This window comes from Ovis aries, chromosome 14 (genome assembly GCF_016772045.2).
Source record: "Ovis aries strain OAR_USU_Benz2616 breed Rambouillet chromosome 14, ARS-UI_Ramb_v3.0, whole genome shotgun sequence".
NCBI classification, from domain to species: domain Eukaryota; kingdom Metazoa; phylum Chordata; class Mammalia; order Artiodactyla; family Bovidae; genus Ovis; species Ovis aries.
This window is the reverse complement of record NC_056067.1, coordinates 44,622,436-44,635,097: the sequence shown is the minus strand read 5'-3', so window position 1 is coordinate 44,635,097 and position 12,662 is coordinate 44,622,436. Positions and strand designations below refer to the sequence as shown.

The 12,662-nt window shown below is 43.0% G+C and overlaps 1 long non-coding RNA gene and 1 other non-coding gene across 2 annotated transcripts; both read left to right on the top strand.

Moving 5' to 3' along the window:
* The first annotated feature begins 3,905 nt into the window (after window positions 1-3,905).
* Window positions 3,906-5,213, top strand: LOC114117805 (uncharacterized). The gene is made up of 2 exons (XR_009596484.1): window positions 3,906-4,096; window positions 5,059-5,213. It is a non-coding gene; the product is annotated as an uncharacterized LOC114117805 (long non-coding RNA).
* Window positions 5,214-8,757: 3,544 nt separating this feature from the next.
* Window positions 8,758-8,866, top strand: LOC114118156 (U6 spliceosomal RNA). The gene has a single exon (XR_003591699.1). It is a non-coding gene; the product is annotated as a U6 spliceosomal RNA (small nuclear RNA).
* Window positions 8,867-12,662: the final 3,796 nt, after the last annotated feature.

The following is a 12,662-nucleotide window of genomic DNA, read 5'->3' as shown; positions in this document are numbered from 1 at the left end:
TGGGTTTATCTAATGGATGCAAGGATTCTTCAATGTATGTAAACCAATCATTGTATTGTACCAAACATCATATTAACAAATATAAAAAATTTTATTTTTAAATTGAAGGATAACTGCTTTATAGAATTTCATTGTTTTCTGTCAAATCAACATGAATCAGCCATGATATACTCTACAGATGCAGAAAAAGCTTTTGACAGAATTCATCACCCATTTATGATAAGAACTCTCCAGAAAATCAGCATAGAAGGAACTTACCTGAACGTGACAAAGGCCGTGTATGATAAACCCACAGGAAACATTATTTTCAATGGTGAAAAACTGAAAGCATTCATTCTAAGATCAGGAACAAGATAAGGGTGCCCACATTGACCACTATTACCCAATAGTTTTGGAAATCCTAGCAATGGCATTCAGAGGTGAAATCAAAATAAAAGTAATCCAGATTGGAAAAGAAAAATAAAACTCTCACTGTTTGCAGATGATATGGTACCATACACAGAAAACCCTAAAAATACTATCAAAAAATTAACAGACCTAATCAGTAATTTAGTAATGTCACAGGATACAAAATCAATACACAAGAATCTTCTGTATTCCTGTACACTAACAATGAATACTCAGAAAGAGAAATTAAGGAATCAATCCCATTCACCATTGACATAAAAAGCATAAAATACCTAGCAATAAACCTACCTAAGGAGACAAAAGAACTCTGTAGAGAAAACTATAAGACACTGATGAAAGAAATCAGAGATGACATAAACAGATAGAGAGATATACCATGTTCTTGGAAGGGAAGAATCAAAATTGTGAAAATGATTATACTACAGAAAGCAATCTACAGAGTCAATGCAATTCCTATCATAGTACCAATTGCATTTTTCACAGAACTAGAACAAAAAATTTCAAAATTCATATGGAAACATGAAAGACCTCTTATAGTCAAAGCAATCTTGAGAAAGGAGAATGAAGCTGGAAGAATCAATCTTCCTGATTTCAGACTATACTACAATGCTACACTCATCAAGACAATATGGTACAGGCAGAAATAGAAAAATATAGAACAATGGATCAAGATAAAAGCCCAGAAATAAACCCACACACCTATGGGCAGCTTATCTCTGACAAGGGAGGCAAGACTATACAATGGAGAAATAGCCTCTTCAGTAAGTGATGTTAGGGAAATTGCACAGCAATGTGTATTATAGAAGAATGAAATTAGAACACTGCCTAGCACCATACACAAAGATAAACTCAAAATGGATTAAAAGCCTAAATGGAAGACCAGAAACTATAAAACTCTTAGAGGAAAACACAGGCAGAAAACTCTTTGACATAAACTGTAGTATGATCCTCTATGACTCACCTCCTAGAGTAACATAAATAAAAACAAAAATTAACAAATGGGAACCACTTAAGTGGTCAAAAGCTTTTTCACAGCAAAGGAAACCATAAACAAGATGAAAAGGAAACCCTCAGAATGTGATAGAATAATTGCAAATGAAGCAACTGACAAAGGATTAATCCCCCAAATATACAAGCACTCATTTAGCTCAACATCGGAAAATCAAACAACGTAATCAAAAAATGGGCAGAAGATCTAAATAGACATTTCTCCAAAAAAGACATACTAAAAATTAATCAATGCGTGAAAAAATGCTCAACATCACTCAATATTAGATAAATGCAAAACTACAATGAGATATCACTTCACACCAGTCAGAATGATTATCATCAAAAAATCTACAAAAAATCTGGAGAACATGTGGAGAAAAGGGAAACCTCTTGTGCTGTTTGTGGCAATGTAAATTGATATAGTCACTATGGAGAACACTATAGAGAATCCTTGAAAAATTATAAATGAAACTATCACAAGACCCAACAATCCCACTACTAGGCACATACATTGACAAAATCATAATTGGAAAAGTCACATGTACTCCAATGTTCACTGCAGCACTATTTACAATACCTAGTACGTGGAAGCCACCTAGATGTCCATCGGCAGATACAAGGATAAAGAAGTTGTGGTGTATATATACGCAATGGAATACTACTCGGCCATAGAAAGGAACACATCTGAGTTATAATGAGGTGGATGAAACTAGAGTCCATTATACAGAGTGAAGCAAGTCAGAAAAACAAATATTACGTACTAATGCACACATATAAAATCTAGAAAATGGAACTGATGAACCTATTTGCTGGGCAGGAATAGAGACTGAGACATAGAGAAAAGACTTGTGGACACAAGGAGGGAGAGAGTGTGATGAACTGTAAGAGTAGCATTGAAATACATACATTGCTGCTGCTGCTGCTGCTGCTGCTAAGTCGCTTCAGTCGTGTCTGACTGTGCAACCCCATTGACAGCAGCCCACCAGCCTCCCCCTTCCCTGGGATTCTCCAGGCAAGAACACTGGAGTGGGTTGCCATTTCCTTCTCCAATGCATGAAAGTGAAAAGTAAAAGTGAAGTTGCTCAGTCGTGTCCGACTCTTAGCGACTCCATGGACTGCAGCCTACCAGGCTCCTCCGTCCATGGGATTTTCCAGGCAAGAGTACTGGAGTGGGGTGCCATTGCCTTCTCCGAATACATATATTACCATGTGTAAATAGATAGCTAATGGGAAGTTGTTGTGTAGAGCAGGGAGTGCATCCTGGTGCTCTGGGAAAACTTAGGGGAGTAGAATGGGGTGGTCAGGTGGGAGAAAAGTTCAAAAGGGAAGAGACAAGTGTTTACCTATGACTGATTCATGTTGATGTACGGTAAAAACCAACACACATTGTAAAGCATTTATCTGTCAATTAAAAAATCAATAAATGTTAGAGAAATAAAATAGATAACCAATGAGGACCAACTCTAAAAGCAAAGGGAACACAGCTCAATCCTGGATGGGAGAGGAGTTTGGGGAAAAAAAGGATGGTTGTGTGTATACATATGGCTGAGCCCCTTTGCACTCCACCTGAAATGATCATAACACTGTAAATCGGTTATACTCCAATATAAAGTTTAATTTAAAAGAAAAAAGATGTTGCAAACAATATTGCAGTGTAGAATGCGGTGCTATTAAAGTTGCCAGGTAGTAGGACCTGGCCAAGAGAAAAACAGAAATTTCTGGGCCAGCACATAGAAGAAGTTTCCAGGCTCCAGATACTGATTCAGGGAAGTGGCCCAACAAAGGCCACTGACAAGATGAAGGACATGGTGACAATAGCAGGACAGGAGCCACCAGAGTCTGACCAGGGGCTCAGGGCTTGTGCTCTGGCCTACCTGGCACAAACCCCTGTGAGACGGTTCACTAATCACTGATCTAACTGTAAACTGCTAATGTCCACACGATCCTGTCTTCAAGGTCACATATTGTACTGATAGGCTACCACTGGCCATCATTCAGGAGGCATGATTTGGGAGCATTTTTGTCCTTTTTGGTCAACCTGGGGATTTTCACTTGTTAAGCTTCCTGAGTCAGCTGCCCCTCCCACAGAGCCCTCCAGCGGGGAGGAGGCTGAGCCAGTGCCCTCTGTGGACTCAAGCACTAGAATCTTGCCAACACACACAGCTCCTTCTGTGCAGCCCGGGCACCTTCACATTGTGGCCTGGCATATCTCCTGAAAAAAGCAAGCATGCAACACAGTCCCCTGGGGTGAGGACAAGCACAGGTATAAAAGGGCTCCAGGTGAGTAGGGAGCACCTGCCACCGGCACCATGACGCGGGCTGGAGCTCTCCTGCTGCTCTGCGCTGCCTTACTCCTCATCGTGGGTGGAAGTGAGTGGCTGCGACCTAGGCTCCCCAAGGGTTCCGACATCTTCCCAGGGCAGCACTGAGCATGTTGGGAGCAGGAAGGGAATAGGGTGTTCTGATGAGTGCCTTACAGGGAGTGTCCCCTTCTCTTTCTGTTTCAGAGTGTGATGACATCTGCCCAGCCTTGAGGGACACAGTTGACCTGTTCATATCAGGAAGCCATGAGGCCTATATTGAACAAGTTGGAAAGTATAACCAAAACCCTGATGTACTAGAAACTGCCAATACCCTGAAGAGCTGTGTTGATGAGAACTTGACACCACAGGATAAGCAGGATGCTCTGAGCGCTCTGGTGAGTCAAACTGTGTGTGAATGTGCCTGTGTGGGGTGGGGGTGTCAGGGGTCTGCTCAGGCCACTGGGAAGTGGAGGGCATCATTTCCTCTACACCCTGGCTCTTCCCCAGGAACCTGGAAGCAAAAAGAACCTCATGAATGAGCAGGTAGAGAGGAAGTGGCCAACACCCAAAATGTGGGAAAGGTTTCTGCAGGAAAACTCAGTTCAGCCCTGGAGCTCTTGAGCTGGCCCTGACTGGGCTCTGCATGGTCACAGGCCTGGGACCCTCCAGGTCCTCCTGACTCTGTGACATCACCTGCCTTTGGAGGTAGGCCCTCAGCACTGGCCTCCCTGACTGCAGCCTCTCCAGCACAGGAATCTGACTCTTCTGTAATCCATTCACATTGAGTCCTTCCCTTTTCCAAACATCAGTTCTTTCCCTAGTGCTTCAAGTCCCTACTCCACCCCATCTAACACCCACATTTGTCCTAGTTCCCTGGACTCAACAGGTTTCACATGCCTAAAAGAGGTAGCTGCTTCCAAAAGCTGCCCTCCTACCCTCCCCAGGCCTGGGATGCCCAGAGTCGAGGATCAGTCAATGCCCAAGGTCAATCCTCTCTCTGCTGCCCTAGAGATGGTGGGAACAAGCAGCTGCTTCAGCTCTAAGTGTCCAAGGGCCAGAGGGAGGAAGCAGATAGGGATCAGCTCATCCCTGGAGACTCCCAGGTGTCACTCCAGAGTCCTGCCAGGTGGTCCTCAGCAGTCCCCCACTGTATCCCAGAAGACTGCCTACAGCCTTCCAGGGAAACCCCACAATCTCTGTTCCATTGGAGGAACCTCACTGGGAAGTATTCACCTTTACCTGCTCACATCCAGAGGCCTCCCTCCAAACAACTTGCAGGCCCTTCCCCTTGTTCAGTGCAGCTAATTGTCACATCCACCCCTGAGGCCTCACCAGATTTCTGTACCTTCTCTTACAGAATAAAATATATTCAAGTTCTCTCTGCTGATGGAAACATCCCTGCCAGGAACCCAAGGAAGCCACTTGCCTGATCCCTAAGTAGAGTTAGCAACCTGCCACATCTAGGTGTCTGATTATAGAGGATTCCAGCAATAAAAAGCCCTGCAATCCGCAGGAGAGTGCTTACTCACTGGAGATGGGGCTTTGCGGGTGCGGGAGAGGACATGGCCACAGTGGAGACCACCAGTGTGCCTTCCCACTGCAGCTGGATTTCAGTGCTGTCAGATGCTCCTCCACAGATTCAGCAGGTGGGGGCATGGGTAATGATCATTACATCAGCCAGAGTGTCGATCATTTCTGCCATCAAGATCCACAGGTCACATGCATCATCCACCAAATTTTATTCCTCCCAGCAACCTTGAGGAGTAGGAGTAATCATCCTCATCTGACAGGGGAGAATCTGAGGCTCAGAGTGGGTAAGAGACATAACTTTCCCCACCCATCCATGCTGGGGAGACGGGCTCAGCTACCTCCCCCTGTGACTGTGCACATATTACAGTCCTTTGGGCTGTTGCCATTTATAAAGTCGAACCACCTCCAATCTTCAAGGCTGGGGAGAGGACAAAATAAAATAACAGGTGAGAAGGACCCCTGTCCTAAGTGCCTGAAGGAGAGGAAGAACAAAGGGTCAAGTTTCACATGCTGAACTCTGTCACTCCTTGGGCCTCAGCTGATCCTAATGCCAACCCCCATTGTGGACTCAGCTGCTTCCACATCCAGGGTGAGCTGGGTCTCACCCTCAGAGTGAACGTTTAGGGGCCTGGAGATTCTCGTTCCTCCTGTGTCTCTGCTACCTGTCCACGAACCAGGCCCCACACTCACGCTGTCTGATTCTTCTTCACCTGACCCCACTCCCTCTCTAAGAGCGTCTTCCCACCCAACAGCTCCCCTCCAGAAAAGAGTCTGCTGGGCTTACCCCACAAGGCTGGGTCTAAGACAGGGAATCTCTAAGGTCCTCGTGGTGAGGAGGCTTAGGACAGGTCCCCAGGGTGATCCAGAGCTGCTGCTTCTCCCTGCGGAGGGGACCCTGGGGGATGCGGGGGAGGTCTCCTTGCCCCGGGTGACATTGGGCCCTTGTCTCCGTCTACCACTCCACCCCCACCAGGCTCTGGCTGAGGGTGCTTCTAAGATGGAGACCTGTCTCTGTGGGAGCTAAGGTGAGTTCAACAGGTGTAAGCAGGTCCTGGCGCAGGGACCCTTCTCCTCATCTGACCCAGGATGTGTATTCCACCTCCACCTCCACTTAACAGACATAAAAGCTCCAGGCCTTCTGAAAGGACAGTTGCCACCCCCATGAGTTAGGTGCTCCTTACAATGTCTTGAATATAGACTCACCCTGCTCTGCAGTGAGTGTACAGATGTTATAGGGATCCATCCAAGGATGTGGCAAAAACAAGTGAGGGGTAGTTGGTCCTCCTGGGACAGAGAGAGTCTGTTTCTTGGCTCTCAGCTGCACAGAACTCCTGGGGCTGCTGGGGAGACACGTCCATATTGCCCATTGCCCCCTCCCCTCTCCCTGCCTTCCTCCAATCTACAGCACCCTTATCTAATCTGAGTTAGTAGAAAAGGCAACATCTGATTTCTCCCAAATCCTTTTCTGTCTGACATCCAAAACCTCAGATGGGTGGGAAGGTAACTATCAAAAACCTGTGACTTTGGATCTCTGATTCTCATATGACTTCCCTCTGAGATCATAGACGCCCCACCTCGCCTCTACCTAGGCCAACCTGAGTTCACCTGCAGCTGTGGGATAATCCCCCACTGCTGACACTCCCCTCCTCAAACACCAGCATCTGCCCTTTCAGCTTGGTGGGTTTCTCCAGCACTGGGGAGCTTGCTGAACAAAGCTCAGTAGAAAGTGTGGGGATTCATGCCCACAGGGCAACCCTCAGACACTACAGACCCCAGCCTCCTTGATTGCTGGTGTGTCTCCTCAGAGGTGAGCTCCACACTCTCTTTTAAAGGCCTCCTGGGGCCTTGAGCCCCACCTGCTCACCCCCGTGGCCTTTCTCACTTGGGTGTTCACTGTCCTTAGTTCCTCACTTCAGCACCTGACATCACCTCTCTATTTACCTACATACCCCCAAGTCCCTGTCTGGGTCTCCTTTGTTGGGGACACAAAGTCTCATGGTGTCCTATGTCCATCTGCCCATTAATGAAGAAGAATTCAGTGGAAGATGCTCAGTGAAGGCAGCAGGAGGAAGGGAGAAGGATACCATATTTAAAGCTTCAGAGGCATCATCACCCTACACAAAGAACAGGAACCCCGATGCAGGAGGGAGATGCTCTCTAGCCATGTATTCATCTAAGGACCTTGCACTGAGATATTCTCAAACTGCCCTGAAACGGTGTTTGGGGGTGCACTTCCTACCCAGCCCATAGGAATCTATTGGGGATTCCAGGCAGGACATATTGCCCCATCGATCAAGACCTGGTAGCCAGAAAGTCAGAGAGAGAGATGGGCACAAGCTCTGAGTGCCAAGACAGGGCAACAGTACTGAGACAAGCCCCCCAAAAGGAAAAGTCCAGAATCAGGCAATAGTTGAGGATAGGGCTTGCCTTCATGATTCCAATGAAGACTGGCATAGATACACCCACTGCTTCTGTGTTGCCATCATACTTGGAAGTTTCCTTCTGATTTCCTTTTGAAAAATATTCTACTACATTTACTACAGTTCCAGTGGTATAATGTATCTCTTCTCATCCTTAGACTGGCAATACTCATGGACTCAGAACATAGGATACCCAGTCAGGGCATCAAACCCAGTCATCTGAAGCCTTGCACATGGAAGGACAGATGCTCTCTTAGGTGCCCCAAGAGGGACTCCTCAGGAAGGCACAGAGCTCAGCAGATCCTGAGGGGTACTCAGCACAGGAAAGAGTTAACAGAGGTGCTCAGCACAGAAAAGAGTTGACAGAAACACATCTTCCATTCAGAGGACACTGTAGAAAATATACGGATGGATTCATCTTGTCCATTTCTAGATTACTGAGGTAACTGCTAAATGACTACTTTGCTAGATAAATAGGTCCCACTTGTAAAGTTTGCAGGGCTGCACACAGCTTCATGCATGTGGGCACCAAGGACACAGAAATTGGCATGGGCAACACAGCATAGTCAGGTGAACAGGCCCTACTGATAATAGCAGGACCAGCCCAGATTCACGTCATCACTGCTTCTACCACAAAGGCAGCTCTGAGCAGACACACAGGGCTGGCCCAGACTCAGGAACATCTTCCACACTCAGTCCATGAGGGGTAAGCTTATTCTACACTCTTGCAGAAGAAGCATGGAAGGAATATACTAAATCAGACCGATACCTAAACCATTTGGACTAATGATCTGTGAGGAAATATAAAGAGCAAGGGATAAGACTACTGAGGAAGCCCCTAAGTAAGACAGACCTTGATGGGACTTCCCTGGTTTTCTAGTGGTTAAGAATCCACTTTCAATTCAGGGGACGCTGGTTTGATCCCTGGTTGTGGAATGCCACATGCTGTGGGGCAGCTAAAACCTGTGTGTCACAACTAGAGTGAAGCCTACGCACTGCAACAAAAGTTCTCGTAAACTGCCACAAAAAGATCCCTTGTGCCACAACTAAGACCAAACAGAGCTGAAAATAAATAACTAAATAGCTATTTTAAAAAAAGAGAGAGAGAGTGCTTGCATCAGCCACACATATACTAAAACTGCAACAATACAGAGTAGCTTAGCATGGCCCCTGAACAAGGATGACAAATAAATCTGTGAAGAATTCCATATTTTTTATGTGTAAAATAGACATCTAGCAGGAAGCTACTATATAGCACAGGGAGCCCAGCCTGGCACTCTCTGATGACCTAGAGGGGTGGAACTGGTGATGGTGGGGGGAGGTTCAAGAGGTAGGAGATATATATATGTGTGTAGGCAAGAATACTGGAGTGGATTGCCATGCCCTTCTCCAGGTGCATGTGTATATGTATACACACACACACACACACACACACATATACACATGCACACACATAACTAATGAAGTGTAAAACAAAAACCATATATATATTTTAAAGCTTATTTTATTCTAATGCAAACATAGCCTAGTATTACAAGTATATATAGTAAACTGCATAAATACAACCACGCAGAACCCTTAGAGGTCTTCCCAGAACAGACGACTCCCTACCATGTCTTCCACATGCCTCTTGTCTGTAGAAAACCCTGTCTCCCAAGTTCCAAAGAGTATATTTATAATCAGAGATGTGAGAAAATGCAGAGAAAAAGAAAAAAAGTCAAGCAAGACAATATAATAGTAGTGTAGCCATTCAACAATTAGATAAAGTCAAAGACCTTCTGTAACTCCTCAAGGGCTATACATAGTATTCTGAGCCATACCCTTGGAGCTGTTTTTTTTTTTAAATATACATTTATTTATTTTAATTGGAGGTGAATTACTTTACAATATTGTATTGGTTTTGCCATACATCAACATGAATCTGCCACGGGTGTACACGTGTTCCCCATCATGAACCCCCCTCCCACCTACCTCCCCATACCATCCCTCTGGGTCATCCCAGTGCACCAGCCCCGAGCATCCTGTATCATGCATCAAAACCCCCCTATCAGGTGGAAGAAATTAACTGTATGTTTCCCACAATAATGTAGACTCCAGCCCTTCTGGAACCAGATAGTTGATGTTGACTCTAGATTACCTCAGCACCAACCAATCACAAGAATGTCCACCAGCTGATCACATATCCTAAAAACCCTCCTCCCTCAACCTGCCTTTAAAAACCTTTCCTGGAAACCCTTTGGGGAGTTCGGGCCTCTGAAGTACTAGCTACCTCGACTCCTTTATTGCATTGCGTTGCTTTAGCTGCTCAGTCATGTCCGACTCATTGCAACCCCATGGACTGTAGCCTGCCAGGCTTCCCTGTCCATGGGATTTTCCAGGCAAGAACACTGGAGCGGGTTGCCATTCCCTTCTCCAGGATTCCTCTATTGGTGCCCTATAATAAACACTGCACTTTCCTTCACCACAACCTGCTGTCAATAGACTGGCTTTACTGTGACTGGGGACACAGACTCATACCTAGTTCAGAAACATACATGGACAGAAGTAGATAAATTGACTGATCTCTTAACTGATAAAGGAAATAAGCAGCATTATAATACTAAGCAGTTATTGTGATTTAGAAAAAACTTTAAAAATGAGAATAAAGAGTTCTTCATAATCATGATAAAGTGCATTTATAAAAAAAATTCAGCAAACATCATATTTGATGGTAAAATGATATAAGCAATCCATTTAAAATGAGAAACAAGGTAATGATGTTTGAATTGCTGTTTGTACTAAATACTGTATTATATTTACTAACAAATTCAGTATGAAAAGAAAGTTTGATGATCTCAAAGTAGAAAACAAATAAATAATTAAGAATACCAGACTTTCATGGTGGTTCTGTTGGTCTGGAGTTGGCCTACCAATGCAGGGGACATGAGTTTGATCTCTGGTCTGGGAAGACCCACATGATGCAGGACAACTAATCATGTGCACCAGAACTACTAAGCTCCCACTCTTGGAGCTTGGGAGCTGCAACTACTGAGTCCTCCGTGCCCTAAGTCCCATGAACTGCAACTACCTAGAGTTCACCCTCTGCAAGTAGATGGTCTCTACTCACTGTAAGTAGATAAAGCCCACATATAGTGATGAAGACTCAGTACAGCCAAAAAAAGAGAGAGAAAAGAATATCAATGACTTTCAAAACAAGGATTTTTGAAAAATCAAAAAAATTGATAAATGTGTATCACTTATTTAAAAAGCAATAAGACACAAATTACCATAATAAATAAAAGAAGAGATGTCTTTATAGATCCACATACATAAAAATAAGAAAGCACTAGCAACAAATCGTGCCAATTAATTGGATGGCTTAATGAATTGGCCACTTTTCTTGAAGACAAAAATTACATAAAGTGACTCAATGCAAAAGAGAGTATCTGAATAGCCATATATCTGTTAAGAAAGATCTTTAATAAAACCATCACACATAGAAAGTTCAGGCCCACAAAGTTAAAGAGGGGAATTTTATTATATGTTTAAAGAAGAAATAATAACAATCCTATATAAATGCTTTAAGAAAATGGAGAACAAATGAACGTTCCCAACTCATTACTTGAGGCAAGTATTTCCTCATGTATTTTTAGGAAAAAACATTACCAGAAAACTATGGACTGATACCATTCATAAACATTTACTCACAAAAATCAACACATTAGCAAATCCAACCCAGCAACACATAAAAGAAGCGGCACATAAAGAGAAAGTGATCTTTATCCCGGGCATACACGTTTCGTTCAACATTCAAAGTCAATCAAGGTAATCCATCACATTAACAGAATAATGGAGAAAAGTCAATATGATCACCTCAACAGATGCAGAAAATATGTTTTAAAAACCAAAACATTCATCTAGAGGGGTGGGATAGGGTGGGAGGTGGGAGGGAGGTTCCAGAGGGAGGGGACATATTTATACCTATGGCTGATTTACGTTGATGAATGGCAGAAACCAATAAATATTGTAAAGCAATTATCCTCCAATTAAAAATAAATAAAATTTTTTAAAATTGAACTATTCATAATAAAACACATCCCTAAACTAAGAGAAAAGTATTCTTCAACATTATGAGCTATACTTACAAAACTGCCTACTAACTGAATACTTCATGGGAATACTAAATATCTGAATACTTAATGGGAAAAGATTGAATGCTTTCCTCCTAAGATAGAGAAGAAGGCAAAGATGTCCACTTTTATAATTTTTCTGGAACATTTTACTGACAGTTCTGACCAGTAAAACAAAAGAATAAAAAAGAAATACAGACTGGAAAGGAAGAGGTAAAACTATGTATCAAATCATGCAGAAAAGAAATAGGAAAAACTAAACATCCATTAAATTTCTGAGTACAATAGTAATAGAAGAACATAGTCTCCATCTAACAAATGGCATTAAAAAAAAAAAAAAAAACAAAGAAGACTTCAGCTGATACTGCATTTAATGAACAAACGCTGAATTGTTCCCCCTAAGATTAAAGATAAGGGAAAGTCACCTAGTCTCCATTTCTATTCAACATTGGACTGGAAGTTCTCACAAGTGCAATAAGGCAAGAAATAATGAAAACAAGCTACAGCTGGAAGGGAAAAAAAAATCAAACTCTCTTCCTCACAGAAAAAATTATACAGAGAAAAACCTAAAGAATCCACAAAAACACCATTAGTGCATGTAAGTGAGTTTAGCATATTTGTAAACTACAAGTCAATATATAAAAAATCATGCGTATTTTACATACTGGAAACAATTCAGAAATCAAAGTAAAATATCATTCACAATAGCACCAAAAACATAAAATATTTTGTCAGGGAATTAATAAAATATGTGAAAAACCTGTAAAATGAAAAGTACAAAACATTAATTTCTAAATAAAGTAAAAGTCACAAAGAAATGGAGACATATACTATGCTTACATATTTAAAGACTCAATAAGATTTCAATTCTATTGCTCTTTAGAGTCAATGCAATCTTGATT